At 39.9% G+C, this 23,456-nt stretch overlaps 1 protein-coding gene across 1 annotated transcript in view; it reads right to left on the minus strand.

The window, feature by feature from the left end:
• svila (supervillin a) overlaps window positions 1-23,456 on the minus strand; it is a 316,503-nt gene that overhangs the window by 123,666 nt on the left and 169,381 nt on the right. The window lies entirely within an intron of this gene.

Here is a 23,456-nt window from a genome sequence, read left to right on the forward strand (position 1 = left end):
AGGGGAAACCCTCTTGTTGAGTTGGCAAAGTTGCATCTGCAGAAACCACAAGACTTCTGGAATAATGCTGTTTGGATGGGCAAGACCAAAGTGGAGATGTTTGGCCATATTGCACAGTGCCACCAAAAAGACAAAAAACAAACACTCCCTATCAGCACAAGCACGTCATGCCAACTGTCAAACACTGTGGTGGAGGGGTGAGGATTTGGGATTGTTTTGCAGCCACAGGACCTGGGCGACGTGAGAGTTGACCTTCTGAACTTCTCTGTATACCAAAGTATTCTAGAGTCAAATGAGAGGCCATCTATCCAAAAGCTAAAGCCAGGCTAAAACTGGGTCATGCAACAGGACAATGACCCCAAGCACACCAGCAAATCTACATCAGTACATGGCTAAAAAAAAAGAAAAGAATCAAGGTGTTGCAATGGTCCGGTCAAAGTTCAGACCTCAACAAGTGAACGTCTTCTTAAAGGTTATGTGTTAAAAGCAGGAGAAATGGGTAAGAGTAAGGATTTTAGCCACTTGGACAAGAGCCAAATTGCTTTGGCTAGAAGACTGGATCAGCATATCTTCAAAACATCAGGCAGGTCTTGTGTTTTGTTTTGTCTTCTTTTCCAGTTTTTTCAATGTCTATCAAAAATGCTCCAAGAAAAAACAACTGGTGAACTAGCGACAGGGTCACCTAAGGCACCTAAGGCTCATTGATGCGATCCATGGAGGGGACCTCACAACTTGCAAGACTTCATGTCTTGGTGCCAGATACTACAGGACTCCTTCAGAGGTCTTCTGTAGTTGTGGCACAAGGGGAACCCTTGAACCCAGCTATGGCTGATCAGAGTATACTAGTTTATATTATCAACTATATTCATTTCACATGATAGGTCAACAGTAATTAGGAAAATAACTCAAGCACAACAAAAAACAACAAAAACAACATCAAACATGCAACTAACTTCCTTTCCGGTGTAATAATCATGTAAAACTAGTGTAATACAGCAGGACAATTAGCTAATTGGTTTAGTAATTACTTAATATAGTATTTCCACAATCGTTTCATAAGAGTAATTCAAGCTCATAAATTGCATATATCCATATATCCAGTCATTTTCTGAAAAAGCCTCATTTTAAAATGATTTCTATAATTGAATTCTGATCCCTGGCAGTTGCTGTCCATGTAAGGTGTGTGTGCACAGACACATACACACACAAACTCCACATACCTGAGTGTTTTCATGGCTGACTGTTCACAGATGGAGCAAAGCTTGAGCAATTCAAAAGAACAAAGGCGGACAGATTCCATAATATTGACACAGATGTTGCACATAGAACTAAATCTGCCTAGGACTTTGGTGTAAAGTTGAGTTGTTTGTATCTGCTAGGCCAATCTCAATCCCCAGCCCACCTTACTATTCACAGGGAGGGTAGAGGAGCAAGTACTGCGAGTGCTGTGAAGGAACTTGTTTTGGTGTTCACTAGATCTGTTTTTAGGGGCTCCACAACATTTGCACATCTGTTGAGGGCACGTTCAGGGTCATGGAACCCCAAACACTGTAATACTCGTGATGAATCCGGTCCACTTCAGATTACCTATTAGATGCTTATCTGAGTCAGTAAATCGCTCTATTGTTTAGGTCTGGCTCCACACCCCCACGTCTCTTGTGGCCACTCAAGCTTAGACAAACATACTTAAGGAAAATCATAGCTTGTACAACATGACGTAGCATCCGCTTTCTCTGCATCTATTGTGTATATGTGTATTTTGGAATCTGTGAGTTCATAACACACAATGCAGTGCTTTACTGTATGAACACTGCTTACAACTCCAACCATATAACCCCTGGCTGACCTGAGAGAGAGAGAGAGAGCGAGAGAGAGATCCAGAGCAGTGTATGTATCTGTATGGTTATTAACTAATCTGATTTATCGTCATCATCATCTTCTTCTTCTTCTTCTGCTTGTATACAAGTGGTTTAGGCAACTACCTATCAACACCACAGCAGCCACCTAACAACCACTTCGAAACACCATAGCCACCACTTGGGATACCACAGCAGCCACTTAGCAAGATATAGCAACTACTAGGCAATAGCATTGTAATCACTTGGGATACCACAGCAACCACCTAGCAGCTGGAAACGGCTTGCTTAAATTGCTTACAGTTATTGATACACCACCCTCTAATCTGTCCATCAATAAAAAAAATACCATCACATGACCACTGCTGATCAGACATTATTGTAGGTGGGTAACTGATGTCTGGACAGCCCTGACACCAACATGGTAGTGTATAAATGTATCAGGTACAGCAGCACTACAGGGTTTGTTAAACACCTCAATGTCAACCTGCCAGCCAACTGTGGTCGGAACCTCACCACTGATTTAAGGATAAAACATGACTGACACAAATTGTGATTCAAAAAGATGAGTTACAGTACCTGTAACTGTATGCCTACAAAGTATACCAGCAGGGTAGGTGTGTCTAATAAAAGGGTCTGATAATGGTACACCACCCAAATAACAGCAGTTCAGCAGGGGTCCTCTGGCGACGGGTAGAGGGGGACTGAAATTAGCTGAACTGACTGTAGCTCATCTGTTTATGCACAGTTTAAGTGACAGCAATTTCTGGCACAGATGTGCAAATCCCCATAGAGAAGCACTGCCAATAGAATAGGACTCTTGAGAGCAAATAAACATGAACCTATTGGCGCCATGCATAATGCCATCAGGGCTAGAGGGGTATAAAGCCCCCAGCACTGAGCTATGGAGCAGTGCAACTGTGTTCACCAGAATGATGGAGCGCTGGCTAATAAGTTTGGGAGGAGTTGGGCAGTTGAGGAAGGTGTCAGGGTGGTGATCATCCAACGTCTTGACCTTGCTGATGTTCTTGTTGCTAAATGCAATCAAATCCTCACAGCAATGCTGCGACAGTAGAGAACATTACTCCAACTAAAGCAGGGTAAAACCTTTTTTAAAACCCTTCATGTAGCGTCCTGGAAAAAAAAAACATCATATATTTAATGTGCCATTACTTTTACACACATCCTTTTTTTATTTGCATTTGTTAAATGAAGCAAATAAGCCGTCAAGTATATATTAAATGTGCAGAGCTATCTTTGTTGTGGATGAGAACCCGTTTTCACTTTAAATTAACAACACTACATACACACACACACACACACACACACACACACACACACATTATTTATATATATATATACACCCACAGAATATACACTATTTATAGGTTTTAAAGTCTTAAAACCAGACGGACTCATTCTCATATATGCAGGTATATGGTGACAGCGCATTCTGAGTGAGACACGTTTATTTGTTTGCGAGCAGTAGGCTGAGTTGTCAGGCAGCCTGACAACAAATGGATTCAAATCAAAGCCATTTCAAGGTGCAATCTTACAGCTCTGGCATATCAAGGACAAGACACCTCTAAACCAACAGGTAGCTGAATTCATGTAGGTGATTGAGTGAAGTTTATAAAATAGGCCTGTATAAATAAGCTAAGAAGTTACTCGTATTACAGATGTGGGCCAATGTAGTGTTAGGAGTCTTGCCCAAGGACTCTTATTGGTGTAGCGCAGCATGGTCACCCAGACAAGGAATCGAACCCCAGTCTCCCACATGGTGTGGTAGCTCACTGGCAGGTAGGGGTGTTATAATGTTGCGCCACACCAACCATGTTTGGTGTTTCAGAATAAGCAGGATATATGTACATGGTCTCTTACTGTAGTTTCCATAAGGCAGTAAAGGGGTTTGGTGGCCTGAAGGCAAGGTAATGGGTTTTGGAAAGCCAATCAGTCAGTGGTGATAAATAGCATGATAGCTAACCTCTCACACTCAGAGACACAAACAGAGTTTAGCATGGAGGCGACAGAGATTATCCACCAGTCAAGGTTCAGTCTCCACTTGGTCTATGTATTTCACCTTGAACTCTCTGTGTAATGCAATTCACTTAGCACATGCAATATGTTTGAGGGCTGTACACATTTTGCAGTTCCTGTTTATGCTACAGAATAATTCAGAACACATTCAGAAAAGGTACATGTGGAAAAAAAAAGGAATTGCATTTCATGAAAAGATCACCTTGCCCATCATGATTTGGGGTTGTGTTGCCACCAGTGGCATGCAAATGTCAAACCCGCTGTTAAAAGGCTGCAGCTGAAAAGAGCATGGCTTCTGCAACACAATAATGATTGACCTGAAGAGATACAAACTGAGGATTTTGGAATGGCCCTCACAGTCCCCTACATCCCTGCACATTTGTGGATAACCCTAAACAAACTGTGAATGCAGGAAAACCCAAGAAAATGTCAGAACTGGAGACCTATCAAGACTTTTAGCATTTGCAAGCTGTAATTTCTGAAAAAGGGAGTGTTATTAAGTCTTTACTGAACAATGTCCAAATGTTGATTTTTTATTTTTATATTATGAAAGACAGAGGAGTGTGAATTGTGTTTTTGAGTAGCTGTATTGGCTTTATTTTGTATTTCTCAATTTAAAACATATATAAAATGTGCCATTTTGCCAAGGGTACCCAGGCTTTTGTATGCAACTGTATATATACAATTAGGTCTGTAAGGATTTGCACTGTGATACTTTTTTTTTTTTTTTGGCATTTTTCCTCTTCTCACCATCTCAATGGATTTGAAATGCTGCAAGATGTGAAGAGGTTTTCATTCAATAGGTTTAATAAATATAATAATAACACTGCATTAATCATTTAGGAGTTACAGTCAAAGTTTACATACTCCTAATATTCCATTTTAGGGTCTCAGGAGTAATTGTAATTACAAGTAAATGACTCATAAGTAGCTTCTTTACCACAAGCCTTGTTATTTCATGACTAATTAGGACATTGAAGGGTTGGGGTTGATTTTAAGGGTTGTATTTTCAGTTGTGCATGGGCACTCTCAATATGTGGGTCAAAGTGGTGTTGATGCAAGTAAAGGAGACCATCATAAGGCTGAAAAAAAACACACCTCAGAACACACCTCTCAGAGAGATAGCAGCAACTTTACAAATGGCCAAATCCACAAGTTGGTACACTGTTAAAAAAAAAAAAACCTAAAGGAATGCGCACGAGAGCTCAGCAGCACCAAAAAGCCTTGAAGACCACATAAAGCAACTAAAGTAGATGAATGCAGAATTTTTTCTTTGGTTACAAAAATAACACTTTTGTTCTTAGATGGTCAGTCAGTTACCTGACCTCAACCTAACTGAGCATGGTTTACACTGAAGAACGGAAGGCCTAAAGATTCCCAAACAAGCAGCAACTGAAGGCAGCTGCAGTAAAAGCCTGCCAAAGAATCTCAAGGGAGGAAACTCTGCATTTGCTGATGTCTGTGTTCCAGACTACAGGCAGTTATTGACTGCAAATGATTTACATACAAATATTATAAATAATCTATATATCTATAATAGCTGTAGATCATTCCTAAATGGCTAATGCAAGATTTTTGTTAAACACAGAGGTGTCAAGTAACTTCGTTACTTTACTTAAGCAGAAATTTTGGTTATCTATACTTTCCTGGAGTAATTATATTTTTTGCCAACTTTTTACTTCTAGTCACACACACTACACATTTTTACACAATTATATGTACTTTCTACTCCTTACATTTTAAAAATAGCCTCTTTACTCCCATTTCATCTCAGTTTGTTTTCATTCCGGCTAGTCATCGTTCAAAAAAAAAAAAAAAACCTATCCATTCATATACTATTCATACCATTCTGACACCCTATTTGTTTGTAAGCGATCCATTACACCTGCACACGTCACGTCACACTCAAACAAGGACACAGCAGACGTATGTAGTCTAGTATGAAGATGTCCTGGCAGAAACTGAGCTTTTGGCATTTGTTTTTCTTCCATTACTTTTATACTTTAAGTAGTTTTGAAACCAGTACTTTTGCACTTTTACTTGAGGAAAAAGCTTAAGTTGATACTTTAACTTTTATAGAAGTCTTGTTAAACCCCAGTATCTCCACTTCTACCTAAGTAATGAATGTGAATACACCTTAGGTTATTTTGACACCTTAGGTTAAACGTCTTGAATTAAAGCTGAAAGTTACATCTTCACATCATTGCAAATCCACTCAGGTGCTGTTCAGAGGCAAATTTACAAAAAATGTCTAAAAATGTCTGGTTGTGACTATACATTTTGTAGTCCCGTTTTGTTGCTCTGATAATTCTGCAATTCTTTTGAAATTAATAAAGTTTTAGTCCACACACAACACTGATATGCTTTCCCTTCAGCTCTACATCTTAGTAGTTTGTAGGCCCTCATATTTCACAATGCTGTGGTTTGCTGATAGGCATCCCATTATACCACTAAACTAAAGCCAGGAATAGTAAAAAGTGAAAAGTCAGACTGTGGTTTCAACAAAAAAGTCCAGAGTAGGAAAACATTACCAGGATTTACAGTCTCCTTGCAAACAGAAGGATTCCAAACTGGGATCAGATGGAATAACTACCAGTGTTCATAGACAGTGTGTTACTTCAGAACACTGTGCTGGGTCTCAGTCCAGCCTGAACCTATAATTTAGCATGGCTATTTTAGAAACCCTACATTGGCCCATGGTCACTTGGGTCTATACCATCTGAGCAGACCAAGAAATGTTTCCAAGATCAAGCACTCGGCCATTGGGCAGCCCATTCCTCAGGCTCGTCTGGCCGGAACCCTGTTACGGCCACCACACTGATTGCAGTCGACACACGAGACTATTGAAATCGGAAACCGAGAAACCAGAAGGAACATTTTTGGCATATTGTGGTCCAGTATATTTGCATGTGCAGTAATACAATGAGTGGAATGATGATGTTGTCTATGGAAACGAGCTTGTGTGTTCCCTGCAGTAGACAAAAAGAACATAAAGTGTATAAGGTCTGAAAATACTGATGGGAACCTATATTTACCTTTCTACTATTATTACTACTATTACATTTATTGTGTGGATGTGTATTCTGCATTGCATTGTGCCTAAGAGCACCCTTAAATGTGACAGGATCATTGTAATGCATGGGCTTTTGTGTGGCTTCTGTAAAGCAATATGTTTTACAATTCTAAGTGACAAACAAAGAATGTGTTAATAATATTCTCAAAATGTAGAGATTAATAAGTCAATTAGTTACCTATATGATACCTATATCTCAAAAGTTGTAACTGCTACCCAGAAAGGGATTAGCTGTAGTCATAGACTAGAATTTTACTAAGAATTTGTGGTGAGGATGCAGAAAAGATTTTCTTCAGACTCTTCCATTAAGGTGATATTTGTGCAGGTCTCTTGAATTTACATTACTAACTGAGGAAAGCATATAGCCTTCTCCTGCTTTGTGGCCTCATTGTGGCTTTAATTTGATTTCAAGTGCTAGGCAGCCGCTTAGAGGAGACTATGACTGCTGATTCTTGGGACAAGGTCGAATGAAGGTTGAGTCAAAATATATATAAAGCTTTAAAATTTGCATCACTTGTCCTTTCCTCACGAGGAATGTGAACAAACCATAGCCAAACCATACTCCAAAATTGTACAAAGCAAAAATAACAGCAGTTTTGCCTAAAATGTTGACAATAATGTTTAGTCTTTAACATTTTGCATTTTGGAGATCGGTTAAATTTTTTCAAATTTTGACCAAAAAAAAACACTGTATAGCTACAAATTGTAATTACACAAGAAAAAGCTGAACCACATATTTAACAGAATTAAGCCTATCACTCTTGGTGGGCACTCAAAAGTTTTTGATGTTATAAATTAAAGCCACACTTTAATAGTTTTAGGGGCCCTGTGAAAGCTCTCAGTAGTAAATGAGGAAAGGAAACCGTGTGAAGTCAGATCACAAGCAGAGGCACTGCTCAAAGCTGTCACTGCTCTCTTATATCCGGCCACAGCGTCTAATCTATTCCGTTTTTCCTACAGAAAGAAGCAGGGATGAGGAAAAGAAAGAGCCTGATTTATGCCACAGCAGCCTCTTTGTTTAACCAAATTGAAAATTCATTGAGCAAATGTATCTAAATTAAGCTGTAAAGCATAAAGAGTAGATTCTGAGCAAAGTTCAATTCAATTAGCCCTGAAAATAATGAACAAATGCTTCGATTCTGTACCGTCGAAATATGAAAGGACTCCGGAAACCCCAAATAAAGTCCACCCGCTCAAGCACAGACACACAGTAAACACAGTACGGTAAACACACACAGCGGATATTTGCAGTGCCACAGTGGTTTTGCCTGCTCACACTCCACATTATAAGGCAAGCAAATACCCTTAACACGATGAGACCTCCCATGATCCTCTACTCCTCCACCTCGGCCCAGCAAATCCTTAAGTGGCTGGGTCTGCCTGAGCTTGCAACTATGCTAACACAGAACAGATGTGTGCGTGGGGTGGAGATGGGACCTTGCAATACAGCCTCATTTGAATGGTGAGGAGTTTGGGGGGGGGGGGGGGGGGTGGTGCAGGGAAGGGCATCAGAGACTAAGGGTGGAGTTGTGTATAAAATTCTGCCCCAGCTGGGGCATCTGGATATGGTAAGGAAGGAAGGAGCGCAGGAGGGCTGTGTTCAGCACATGAGGATCATGTAGCTTCGACTCACCTCTGAACTGCCTGTGGAACAGCTGCCTACTGTTGATCCTCCAAATCACGCTGATCCACTTTGATGTGGAACAAGCCCACAACCTCATACAGCGAACTGCTGTAGCAAAGCCCACTCTAATGAAAGGCCTCAGTGAGGCAGCTTCTCTGGGCTGACTTCAGATTCTTAGCGCAGCACCAGCAGCATCACACTGAAGGAGTCAAAACTGGCCAAAGTGTGAAGAAGGCTGATAACATCATCAGCCGTCATCAACAACAAGGCAGGACTTTACCTTTACTCTGAATGGTGCAGTGTCTTCTCAATTAATTATTTTTCTAATTATTATTACCACCAATAGTTTTTCTTGCATTGGATGTTTAGCAAAAATTATAATATATCTAGGTATGCAAAAGAGACTTTTATGGGCCTACTCAAATGCGCACATACACAATACAGCCTGCTTAATATGATTTAAATGTTCATGCCAATTAAAACACCTCTGTCATTGTGAAGCAAATCCAGATAAAGGATTTTACAGGAATTTTGTTGTTCAAGGTAATTTTTGAAGTATGAGCTCTATCATAAATACAGCTATGAACAATTTACTATAAGATCCTTGTATAATATCCCTCAGGATAGGTTTGGATATGACCATGTAAACACTAAAGAAAAGCAGGTGTTTAATAGGATGTTATTTTGGCTCTAAATGTAAAGAAAATCTGAGAAGTTTAGAATTGTGCCTTAAAAAAATGCAACAAGCAAACAAATTGTTTTGGGATATTCTGGTTTGATTCTACATAAAGCAAGCTTTTCAGTGAAATATGATGCAACATGGTTATGCCAAATATGGGAGTTCTATGGGAAGTCTTTGTTAATATTGCTACGTTTGGGAAAACACAGTCAGCTGGGAGTGGATGTGAAACGACTAAACACACTTTATTACAACATTATTTAGGGTTACTCGAGTTTTTTTTTTTAGGAATTTTTAGTTTTTAATCTGGTTTGAACCAGACTCAGCCTTGTTGTGATTCATTTTAGCAAGTGTAAATACAGTAATTGCACTCGGATGCAGACCAAAGCAATCTCACAAGACCCTTGAGAGGAGGTGGTCTTCGTCTGGATCGGTTTGTTTGTTGTGAGAACGTGATCTGACCTCGATCCGACCCAACCATCAGTTATACTCCACAAGTGTATCTCTAAACGGCGCCTGTAGCCAGCCAGGTGTGCTTTGCTTATGTTTAACCTGGTATATGTGCCCAGATAATTGCTACTGCTATCAACAAATGCCATCTCTGCTGTTGCCCCATCTTAAATTGTACAGAATGACGCACTAGTCCAGAACACAGAACCTTCTTCCTGTATTTACTTTCTTGCTCCCGCCCCAGACAGGCCTGGCCAATAAGCAGAGAGAGTATGTTTTATCCCTGTGTGAAAACAAACCAAACCAAGGGGAAAACTGGACCAGAGCAAACCCACTACAGGTGCAGAAACACCCTAAGAGAAGAAAAGCTATAGATGCAATGCATCACAAATCTATAATTCCCAAAAATCAATGATATCATTGATGGAACTAAGCCGTAATTTCAGCCTGTAGTGTCTCTGCTGGTTTTCCATGTTGGGAAATAAGAATGGCATGTATCGACAGAGAAATAGCTAAAGTTTGAAATAGAAGGTTGATGTTTTGAGCGAATATGAAATATTCCCTTTACCATAACTGTAGATGTGTTTGGCCTCTGAAGTTCTCTTGGAGCCTGGAGATAAGAGGTGAATAAAATGAATGAAAACTCAAAACCACATTATGAAAAAACAATGGATTGTGCTTGGCACTGTGACACAGCGGGTTAGACCATGTAGAAGAGAATAAGAAGATGAATGAACGAACAATGGATCATTTTTAATAAGGATATGAGTTTCCTGCAAGTTCTTCCATGAAGCTGATTTTAAACAATCTATCAATCTAACAAGTTAGTATTTTAGAAAGATTTTTTTATGTGATATATATTGCTGATCCTTGTGGTTGTTGTCACATGCTGACTTGCTGAGTGATAGAAATGTCTATACTAAAATCCAATATCAGGAAAAAATGGAAAATATTATACATCACGTTACACTGAGAAATGCATTCAGCAAACAGAGAGCTCTGTCACTTTGCCATCAGCACCTCAATCAGGACCTTATTTATCAATTTAGAAATGTCAGGAGACTGTGCTTTTTAACAAAGCCCAGTCTCTCTGTAAGTCAGTCATAAGAGCCACATAAAAAGTCCTCAGTTTGTACACAATCACCAGATTCAGAAACAGCCAAATAAGAAAACATAATCAAACAGTAGTGAAAGGCTTTTGGATCTGAACCAACCATCCGGTGCCAAAGGCTGCTGCTAAACACTTCCTGTTTTTCCATTTTAACAGCATGCAGCATCTGACCTCTCGCTGGCTGGATGAGTAGAGTCAACAGCATGCCTGCATCCAGACAGCATGGCTAATTTAATATGGCCAGTGCAGACCCGTCCTCTGCCAACTGTGACATCAGAGCACTTCAGAGAGAGCTGAGGAAGGAGATTCCCCTCATTACAATCACAGAGAGACAACAAGTGAGAGAGAGAGAGAGACACACAGATGATTAAAAGACAAGTGATGTGAACAAAGCTACAAGAATGGGCATCGCACATCACTACTGACCTATTTGTGTCCTGTTATTCAGATATGGTCACGGTCATAACAAAACCCACCATCCATTTTTTTATCCGCTTCTTCCTGGCCATGGTTGAGGTGGATCTGGAGCCTACTCGGAATCACTGGGCACTAGGCAGGAATACCCCCTGGACTGGGTCGTGGGGTACCACACACCCCCTAGGGGCAATTTAGTGGGCATTAAGGTGCATAGCCACATGGAAACACACCAAACCCTCACAGACTGGAGAGAAGATCGGACCCACAATGCCAGGCCCCTGTAGCTGCGTGCCCATGCTACAATCTTCTCTCTAAAATTTTCTAGAAGTTTACAGATGAACTTTAAATGGTAGATAATACAGTGATTATGCATTTCTATCGGGTCTTTTATAACCAAATGTTCATGTGACGCAAAGAGAAGCTGCTGGGTTTTAATCAGTGTTCAAAACTATAAATTCAGGCTCTTTCTATTCTAACAGTTTCAAAAGTTTAAAAAGTATCAACAAGCACAAATAAGGATCCAAACAAGCGCTACATTATAGCAAAATACAGCTTTGTCCTTGACACAAGATTATGTGACTAGAATGGGACACGCAACTGCAAAAACAAGACCTTCTAGCAAGTGCTACAGTATGGAAAACCTGACCACAAGCTCTGTAGTTTCAGTCCACTCGTCTGAAACTTACGAGGCTATTTTAGACTCTGTTGTGTGTTTTGATGTGCGAGTGCAGGAGTCTGAGATATTTACAATCTAGCCTGTTCTCTAACGATCACTGCCCTGTAAAGCACACACACACACAAACACACAAACAGCCCCTTCTCAGTAGCTTGTTAACCAGGACACACACGCACATATACTTGGCAGAATGCAATATACAAACACTGACCACTTCCATGCAAATGAGTACATGGGCAAAAATAATGAAAGAATGTACTAACTGTATACATACATGCATGGGTGTGTGTGTGTGTGTGTGTGTGTGTGTGTGTGTGTGTGTTACAAGAGTCAGTAAACTGAAGGAGGGTAGAACTGAAGGAGAGTGTTTTGATCATTCTGACAATGGTTGGAGCAAAAAAACCACATACAAACCCCCACCCCTGACTCCCCACTCCCAACCCACACACAGACACCAGTCAGGACATGTCCCCTTCCTATTAAAGCAGTACTGTTTTTTTTTTCTTTTGTATCTAATTAGAAAAGAACCCTTCACACCACAGCAAACCCACCTTCTATACCTCCTACCATATCTGCAAAATGTGTACAATGTGTGTAACTATATGTAATAACACTGTCCTATATGTTATGAATATGTAACTTAATTTATGTAGCTTTATTTGTATATGTGCAACAACAATAATAGAATTATAATAAAAAAAATTTGTTTTATTATTAGTAGTATCAGTATTAGTGTTTCCTCTTTCCTATTAGGATTTCCTTTAGCAGCTGTGACAGAGAGAGAGAGAGAGAGAGAGAGAGAGAGAGAGAGTGTGTGAGAACAAGAGCGCTTCATATTACAAGCATTGGTGAGTACTAGAACCCTGGATATGAATGATGTCTCTCTCATTGAGTACCAGGCACAGCCACCTCTCTCTTTCTTCTGTGAGAGTAAGATAAAGAGAGAGAGAGAGAGAGAGAGAGAGAGAGAGAGAGAGAGAGAGAGACAGTGGATGAGGGTATTTGGGAACACAGAAAATAATAATCCCTATCTGGAGTCTCCTGGTCTCCTGAGACAATACACACAACACACAGTACACACAAGATATGTCATTCAGTAAGATCCAACAGTCCAAATCAGAGAAATAATAAGTGAGTTTGTAAGAAGTTTGTAAAACTTTACAAACAGGAGGGCCAAACACTCAGCTGTGTGTTAAGAGATCCAATTCCAGAACATCTGGAGGCTGGGCAGTGTGTGTTCTCCCCTGCTCCCCTTCACTCTACTGACTGATCAACTGCACTGAACTCCTGCCATGTCCATGGTATATTAGAATATTACATGTAGAATATTACATATTATAAGTATTAGACTGATGAAGCTGTAAATATTAGACTGATGAAGCTGTGATAAATTAGTAGACTGACGAAACTGTGAATAATTAGTAGACTGACAAAGCTGTGAATAATTCGACTTATGAAGCTGTGAATTATTAGTAGACTGATGAAGCTGTAAATATCAGGCTCATGAAGCTGTAAATATTAGACTGATGAAGCTATAAATAATTAGTAGACTGATGAAGCTGTAAATATCAGGCTGATGAAGCTGTAAATATTAGACTGATGAAGCTGTAAATAATTAGTAGACTGATAAAGCTGTGAATAATTAGTAGACTGATAAAGCTGTGAATAATTAGTAGACTGATGAAGCTGTAAATATTAGACTGATGAAGCTGTAAATATTAGACTAATGAAGCTGTAAATATCAGGCTGATGAAGCTGTAAATATCAGGCTGATGAAGCTGTAAATATCAGGCTGATGAAGCTGTAAATATCAGACTGATGAAGCTGTAATTAGTACACTGATGAAGCTGTGAATAATTAGTACACTGATGAAGCTGTAAATATTAGACTGATGAAGTTGTAAATATCAGGCTGATGAAGCTGTAAATATTAGACTGATGAAGCTGTAAATAATTAGTAGACTGATAAAGCTGTAAATATCAGACTGATGAAGCTGTAAATATCAGACTGATGAAGCTGTAATTAGTAGACTGATGAAGCTGTGAATAATTAGTAGACTGATGAAGCTGTGAATAATTAGTAGACTGATGAAGCTGTAAATATCAGACTGATGAAGCTGTAATTAGTAGACTGATGAAGCTGTGAATAATTAGTAGACTGATGAAGCTGTGAATAATTAGTAGACTGATGAAGCTGTAAATAATTAGTAGACTGATGAAGCTGTAAATATCAGACTGATAAAGCTGTAAATATCAGACTGATGAAGCTGTAATTAGTAGACTGATGAAGCTGTGAATAATTAGGAGACTGATGAAGCTGTAAATATCAGGCTGATGAAGCTGTAAATATCAGACTGATGAAGCTGTAATTAGTAGACTGATGAAGCTGTGAATAATTAGTAGACTGATGAAGCTGTGAATAATTAGTAGACTGATGAAGCTGTAAATAATTAGTAGACTGATGAAGCTGTAATTAGTAGACTGATGAAGCTGTGAATAATTAGGAGACTGATGAAGCTGTAAATATCAGACTGATAAAGCTGTAAATATCAGACTGATGAAGCTGTGAATAATTAGTAGACTGATAAAGCTGTAAATATCAGACTGATAAAGCTGTAAATATCAGACTGATGAAGCTGTACATAATTAGTAGACTGATGAAGCTGTAAATATCAGACTAATAAAGCTGTAGAAATTATACTGATGAAGCTGTAAAAAATGAGTACTAATACTAATACTAAGGGAATAAAGGACGGAAGGAAGGAAGAAAGAAAAGCGACGAAAAAAAAGGAAAGAGGGGTGGAGGGTAGTAAAGAAGGAAGAAAAGAAGGGGATATCCTTCATTCAGGAGGATGAAGGGAAAAAAGGAGGGAAGGAAAGAAGGAAGGAAGGAAGAAAGGAAAACAGCAAGGAGGGAGCAATGAGAGAAGGAAGGAAATGACGGGAAGAGGAGAATGTCAGCTATTTGAGGGAATGAAGGAAGACAAAAGAAAAAAACAAAGGAAAGAAGAAAGAAAGAAAAACAGAAGGGAGGGAATCTCAGCCTTTTAAATATAATGAAGAAAAGAAGGGAAGAAATGAGTAAAGAAGGAATGTAGAGTAGAGCAGAGAGAAATTTTAGGAGGGAAAAAGGAAGGAAAGGGAATATCAACCATTTGTTTCAATAAATGATGTTGTTGTTCAGCATGTACAGTTTGGTAGAGAAGCATCAGTGAGACACTATTCAATTTGTTCATCCCCTCCTTTAAAATGACTGTTTTCTGTTTTCCTGAATGACTGTTTCTGAGTAATCAGTATAATCTCTACCCACACCCACACTCACACCCAAACACTAACTTCACAAAGATGCTGTGAAGTGTGTGTAAAGTGTGTGAAGTGGAAGCCTGTGTGCTTGTGTCTAAAAGCTTTTCTTGGAGCCTTTCATCATTAAGGGGTTTTTAAATCTAGCCTGATGTCTTGAAAAGCATCTGCTTAAGTGATTTGTTTAAAGGCCATGCAGGATGTTACACATGTTTTAATAGATTTATATATTATTTATATAATATCATTATATTATCTTATATACCACAGTTTAATACCACTGTCGGCAACTTGAAACAAGCACATACTTACAGGAAAGTGAGGCTATTATAGATATCAAATCCCAGAGGTAGACAGTAGACAGTAAGGAGATAAAGTTCTGATTAAAATAAGGAGAATGTGGGAGGAAATCTGTCAGAAAAACTGAACAGGAACTTACTAAAGAGATCTGCTGCTCTGAAGACATTACTCATTACAGTTAAGAGCGGTTTGATCAAATAAAAAAAGGTTATTGGATGAATTCAACTATATGGACTAAAGTACTGGGACACCAATTCATTGTTTCTTTAAATTTTTTATGATTTGACTACATTTAGCAACAAGAGCATTGGTGAGGTCTGGATGTTGATGCTACCACCCCCATACTTCACTTTTGTGATGGCGTCCATTAAGTAATGAGGAGGGGTACGACAGCACCACACCTAGGATAGCGTTTTAAGCTTTGCCTTGTTCAGTCTCATCCAGGCAGTGCATGGGTCTACTTCCTCACGATCGAACAGTGCCTACTGGTATATCTAAGCATTTTCCTTAGAATATTTTTGGTCTTCGTTTTCACATCTTTCTTTCAAATTTACAGTCTGACCAATGGTACCTGAATTAAGAGGGTTTATCCCGCCCTTTTTATCCAGAAAGGGTGACCTTTTTAAATGACTTACAGGTAGAGGTCAATTGTTAATTTGAGCAGTATTTTTTAGTCTATACTTCATTTAGCTTAACATTTGTCATGATATTGCTAAATTGACAGTTGTCAGTGTCTTAGTATCAAAGTAATTAATTAACACCATTAAATGTCAACAACTATTTTACTTCAAAACTGTAAATACTAATGAAAATATTTGTAAAAGAAATTCACATTTAAATATCTTAATTTATTAATGTCTGCAAAAAAAGAGAAGCTTGTCAGCCAAGTTAAAAAATAAAAGAAAATCCCTGTAACTCTGTAAAGTGATTTGTCCCTAAACAAGGCCTACCATTAATGTTATGGGCCAAAAGAGGGAAAAACTATTACCTGTCAAGTTACCTAGTAGTCTTCATCATTAGTCATCATTATCACATCATTAAAGTCAGTCTACATATGTCATAAGTATGGTACATACCATAAGGTATGGTACAAGCTCAGATGATAAAATATAATAAATAAATAAAAATGATGTTTAAGCTTTGTAACTAGTGCATATGTTACACTATAGAAATATACATCAGTACACTCATATACGTTATTGTACTGGCTTTGATATGAAATCATATATAGTATGTATGACATTAAAAACAAACAAACTAACTATAAGAACAGCTTCAGTGTGCCTGGGTTTAGATTCTTCTGGTTCTGGAGCTCTCCTGAAAAGAAGGAATAACATTTTTCTCAAAGGTATTCCCTCAATTAGTGTTTTGATGACACTGTTGTCCATCATTTCAGTCTAACGCCTCCCAAAAGAAAATGATCATTTATCTATCATCAAATGTACATTTACATTTAAGGCTTTTAGCAGACGTTCTTCTCCAGAGCATCTTACTAAAGCGCTTCACTGTTTACCCCGAAAATACCCTTAGCTCCTTTGTATTAGCTAGAATCCAAAGGATACCTCCAAGCTTAGATACTACTAAACACAAAAATCAGAATAGAGACCACAGTACTCAACATACACTACACTTCCAAGTACTCTCCGGAGAGGATGGTCTTCAGTCTGCGTTTGAAGACAGCGAGCGACTCTGCCATTCGGACACCCAGGGGAAGTTCAGAAAAAAGCCTGGACGCTTGTCTTTAGTGGATGTTAAAGATGGAGGGTCAAGCCGAGTCGTGTTTAAAGATTGAAGGGTACACAGTTCGACTTTTGACCACTACCATCAAGTACGGGCTGGTCCATTCTTGGCTTCGCAGGCTAGCGTCAGGGTTTTGAATCGGACGTGGGCAGCAGTTACAGGCAGCAAAGAGAACGCAGCAGATGAGTAACATGGCTGAATTTAACACCAGGATTAAAAACAACAATCTAATCCCAGGCATTCTCCTCAACTCTATTTTTAAGCAGTTTTTAACAATGCCTTAAATCATGCAACGACTGCATTCCTCAGCCATATTGTCATCTAATGGTTTCTGCAGCAAAATGTTTAAAGTGAGCATTTAAACCAAATATGAGCTAAAATTAAGCCTTCTATTTTAGCCACTATGATGTGGCTACCACAGAGACAGGAGGGGTTATAGGAATATTGTTTTCAGGGAGTTTGAGAGCAATGGGGTAGAGTGCGCTTTAGTCCAAGTGCAACACAGTGGTCTGTGGCCTAAAGGCTCCTCCAGCTAGGCGAGACAGAGTAAACAAGAAAGAAAGAAAGGCAGCGAGAATAAAACAGAGCAGGAGACTCCATATGACATTTTAGCCTCTTGGCGTACGACTGGAACATGCTTTTGAAAGGCCCACATTTGTTTAAAAAAGGAGGAACAGACAGAAAATAGTTTTCATGGAACTTAACTTTCAGCTTCCATTTAAGAATAAATCAGGGACATTGTACCATGTGTTTAGATGCACTTAAGACCACTGCAGTGACCAGAGAACGCTTTTAGAACTCAATCGTGGTACGTGTTAGAACTGCTGCAAAGACAGAGGCTGATTCAGCGCTGCTGTCTCGAACTTTCTCATACACTCACAACTGTCGTTTTTCTCCCCAAAAGAACCTTTTAACGGATAGTTCTTTAAAGGAATTGCTGTACTATGAATTACTTATTGGGACACCTGCTCCTTCATTTTTTTTTCTGAAATCAAGGGCATTCAAAAAGATTTTGGGGCACTGCTGTGAGGATTTGATTGCATTCAGCAACAAGAACGTTAGTGAATTCAGGATATTGGATGATCAGCACTCCATCCCATCCCCGACTCCCCATAATGGACCACCATAGTTCCAGAGAACACAGTTCCACTGCTCCACAGTTAAATGCTGGGGGCGTTATACTCCTCTAGCTCACACCTGGCATTAGGCATGGTGCCAACGGGTTCAGGGTCATCTGTGCCAGAGAGTCCTATTCTATTGACAATACTTCTTTATAGGGACTAGACAAGCTGTGTCAGCAATGGGCGCAGCTTAAAGTAGCTCAGTGCATTCATTAAAAGGGGTGTTCACAAATATTTGGATGTAAATTTTTTTACTTTATTTTATAGACATTTTTTAATGAGCCCAGCCACTGATCGGAGCTTGTACACAGCTGTAATCTACTGTTTAGTCCAGTGAAATACAGAAGCACAATGTTAAAAAAAAAGTGTGTTATTTGCATTTCTTTTGAAGATTCACTTATTTCTATTTTACTGATTGTATTCTATAATGGTTTGGTTCTTGACTTCACATCAAAACTTGAGCCGCCATAGAGTCATAAAGAACACAACTGACCTTGCTCTCTCAGGGGTGGGTTGATGGCACTTCCTCCCCACATCACTTCTACTGTGATGTTGGTCGGCACAGGCGTCTGAAAGCTGCTGTGTTAGAGCTGGGAAACCACACTTACCTCAGAGGAAGCTGGCTACTTAATCAGCGGCAGTTCGCAAAAAGGGAGGTGGCTGACTTCACATACCCTACTAGTGCTGGGGGCATATCTAGTGATAGGGGGAGTTCACGTAAATAGGGATTGAGTGGGGCAGTGGTGGCTCAGCGGTTAGAGTGCCGGGATATCGATAACAAGGTTGTGGGTTCGATTCCCGGGCTCGGCAAGCTGTTGGGCCCTTGAGCAAGGCCCCTTACCCTCTCTGCTCCCCGGGCGCTGGAGTGTGTGTGTGTACTCACTGCCCCTAACACATGTGTGTGCGTGAGTGTGTGTTCACTACCAGATGGGTATTAAATACGGAGGACACATTTAGCTGTACAGTGTACACTGTACAGTGACAAATACGTGCACCTTACCTTTGTACCTTAGGATTGTTTAATTGGCCCCCAAAAAACCCAAAACACAAACAATGTAAACTCCATCAGGTTGTAGCTGACCACCCACACGCAAACACTGAAATGTTGAATGAGAGTTCCAGAAGTCAACGTCTAACTTAACTCACTATAAAAACAAAGTGCACCAACAAACCCGCACACACAAAGGTTGAGTAGTGTGGGAAAGGGACTCATAAATTGGTGGGCTCAGAGGAAGATTGCGTAATCCCTGCTTAAACCTGATCGCACACAGAGATAACAGAGAGCTGTGCTATCACTCCCAGCTTTAAGCCCACTTCAAGCAACTAGCATATGGTTTAAACACTCTGCTTTAAGTCTCCAGGGATTTACAGCACTACCAGATATCAGCCCCCAGCCGCTGGGCCTGTGGCTCAATACAGTTTATCTGTACTGTGAATTTACTGAAACATGCCTAATTACACATTTGTTATGCTACAGCCTGTATTTATATACATATAAATAATCAACATTTAGCATTCATACACCCTCACAAAATAAAGGTGCTTATAAATCCCCCCCCCCCCTCCCAAACATTGAGCATTGGAGCAGTGGAACTGCGTTCCCTAGTATGTTGGATGGTGCGCCATCCGATACTTTTGGGATGAGCTGAGGAGTTAGGGAGGTGGTGGGGGAGTGACTATCCAACACCCTGATGTCACAATCACTCATCACCGAATGCAATCAAATCACCACAGCAATGTTCCAACATGCTGGACAGTAGAGACAGTTACTCCTTTAGTAACTGAGAGCATGTTTCACTACAAAACAAAGTTGCTTTGAAAGAGTCAATCAATGAGAGCACATCCATTAGTGTAACATGGACAGACCAATCGACCAGGCTTTTAGTACAGCATCTTAAGAGTTAATCAAGTGTGTTTGTGTTTGTGTGTATATATATATATATATATATATATATATATATATATATATTAGCATGCATCTTAGAGTCTATAGAGAGTTTGTGTCCTGGGGGTATTCCAGCCCTCTTTAATGCCAAATTGCTCTACATCCGCCTGCTACTCCACTAGACTGCCCTATAAAATCTCTAAGCCAGGCTGTAGCCAGACCACCAACACATAGCTTGGAGATCTTTTTCCCTGCTCTTGCTCTTCTTTTTTTCCTTTCTTTTTCTCTCTCTTCTGCAACTTTAGGTTATTTCCTGTTGCCCATGAGGGAAACCAGCAGGAGGAAAAAATATAGCTCTTCTATAACTGTCATGTTAACAAATGCACGTCTGAGCTGAAATCCATTTGTATTGCATGCCATTAGGTTCAGTAATGGCTGAGAGTGTGGAAGACCAATGAGTTATTGTGTTATTTTCCTCTACGGTGCAAATGAAATACTATGAAATGACACACCTCTTCAGCACAAAGGCATCTCAATCAAAAAAGGCTGCTGCACTAGAGGGAATGTGGTTAGGACACAATGTATCCATTACAGCAGAAGACAGACACAATGCCTCATCTGTACAGCGAGGACAGACAGTGAGAAACGGGCAAGAGGAGGAAAACAGACACAAGGGGGACCTGCACACAGGGAAGACTGGTCACTGTTTAATCCTGAGGCACAAAAAGCTATTAATGGCTTTCACTTTTCTCTTAATAATGCGAGTTCTCAGTGCACTTTATAAGTGATGCCACAAGAGAACTACTTTCAGTTCCATAAAGAACCATGTTTTGTGTGAGTGTGAAGACGGTCTAAGGACTAAGGTCTAAGGTCCCCAAAGAGAAGAGAAGGTTCTTCTCACTCACAAATCTCTATTATAAGCTCGATGGCATTACTAAAGAACCCTTTGTAGCACTTTTATTCATAAGGGTGGGTGTTGGCCTATTAACCTTAATATGAAATGAACATGGGTCGAATCCTTGCTCCGGCCTCCATCATTGTGGAGTTTGGTGTGATTTTCCTGCGTCACTGTGGGTTTCCTCCCATCTCCCGAAAACACATGGTAGGTGAATGGGCTGTGCTAAATGCCCTCTAGGTGTGAGTGAATGAGTAAGTGTGGTACCCTGTGATAGATTAGTCCTGTCCTAAACAGGAGGTATTCCTGCCTTGTGAACAATAAGACTCAAAAGAAGCAGATAAGTATATGAATGGATGGACGGAAGGGCGGGTGGCGGGCGGGCAGGCGGATGAAATAAACAGAATTTAAAAAAATGCATCCATTCACATTTTGTTGGTGTCACCAATTACCATTTCAAATGAGAAACTACATAAATAGTTTTATGCATCACCGCTGTATTTTGTTGTTGCTATCATTTTTGTTTGCATATATTGTTCTTGCTATTGATATTATAATAATCCATATATTGATCGCTTTATACTCAATTAGAAACTATTGCAATGTAATCTAACAACAAAGGCAGCAATTATGCTTCTTTTAAATAATGTCAGAAAATGCTGTCAGAAATAATAATAATGTCTGAAGGCTTTGCTGACACATCATATTGCCCAGTCTAGACATGCATACAGTCAGACTCCAAAGGGAAACAGTATTATGCAGGGATTGCTATTTCCTGCTCATGGGCTCCCCCTATAGTAGTAAAAGTGTAAAAAAAAAAAAAAAAAGTTTGCACATGCTCTTCTGGACAAGCTGAGAGGTACAGAACAGTCATTAATACTGAAAGACGAATGCATACTGACTGAAGTGGTACAGTAATATTAAAGAAGTTGCAGTATGCCGATCCTGGAGTGGGAATGGACACTATTCTCCCTAGTACAGTCAGTGGAGCATCACAATGTTTGGAAGCTGTCATTTTAAATCAAATGCTACATACAACTGCTTTAAAGGAGACTTGCTTATTTACTTACTTTAGTGAGTGGTAGAGCATCATAAACAATTGAATGCCTCCCATTCCCATGCCACTCAGTCTCCATAACTTACTCTGGGAATGCCAGGAAGCTCCTGAATCTTGGGAATGCCATGTGAACAAAGTGTGACTTTTAACTAGCAGCGATCTCAGACTCCCCAGCTTGCACCCAGCATCTCCCAAGATGACCATGGAATCTAAGTCCCGTCACCATGGTAGTGTCGGAATGCCGAGGGGTCTGATAGTACAGTGCATTCCTAAAGATAAAACAGAGAGAAGGGAGATATCTGGGGGCTTATTATCAGAGAACAGAGACTGTCCCACAGGCCAGAAATCCATAAATATAACCAATCACAACACAGCAGCATGCCAGCTCACTACCACCCAGGTAGCGTTTATTTTTATCTGAGGGAAAACACTTGTCTTCTAAACTCCAGTGCTAATATAGGTAAATCCATGCATATAAACAAACAACAAGAATAAGTCTTGCCATAGTCATATCCTCCAAGTAGTCAATCCTCCAAGTGGTACAACCCTGGTGTACCGAACTGCAACTGATCAGTTAATGAGTAGGGTGGCTATAGATTAGCCTGTTAAAGTCACATTGATCACTGAACGGTAGATGATCGACCACAGATATTGGTTAGGATATAACTAAAGTTTGGGAGAAGGGCCACGCCCAAACTCCCCCTCCTCATTATTACACACCCTATAAAACACTTCTCTTCCCACCACCCCAGATCCTCCTTCTCTTCTAACCCATGCTTGGGTTTTGCTCAGCAAACAGAGGTCTGGCTTCAGGTTTCACCCAGAACTCCAGCCCAAGTTTCCTGAGTCCCAGTGAACGTGGTTCACGCTTCGCAAACTGGCAGTACTATAGAGTGCGTTCCTTTGTGGTTGGAACAATATTTTGGGTTTTCTGAAGCCATTACAGGAATGTGGGAACCATCTATTGTTCCATCACATTGTGGAACCCCCCCCCCCCCCATTTGTGGAAATTCAGTCACAATCTTCCAGTGCCACGCAATGGTTTTTGACCTTCTATGGCAAAAACACAGGTGCGTTGTTTCTCTGGACAGCAACAGCTACATTTTCCCACAAATTAAGCTGAATTTCTGACATCAAGGAATGACAGATATTCTGTATCTGTGAAACAGACAATTCTTTCACAACAGTCTTGCCTATGCTGTTGTGTGCAAAAAGTGCTTTGGAGAATTGTGGCAC

Source organism: Salminus brasiliensis, chromosome 22 (assembly GCF_030463535.1).
Source record: "Salminus brasiliensis chromosome 22, fSalBra1.hap2, whole genome shotgun sequence".
Taxonomy (NCBI): domain Eukaryota; kingdom Metazoa; phylum Chordata; class Actinopteri; order Characiformes; family Bryconidae; genus Salminus; species Salminus brasiliensis.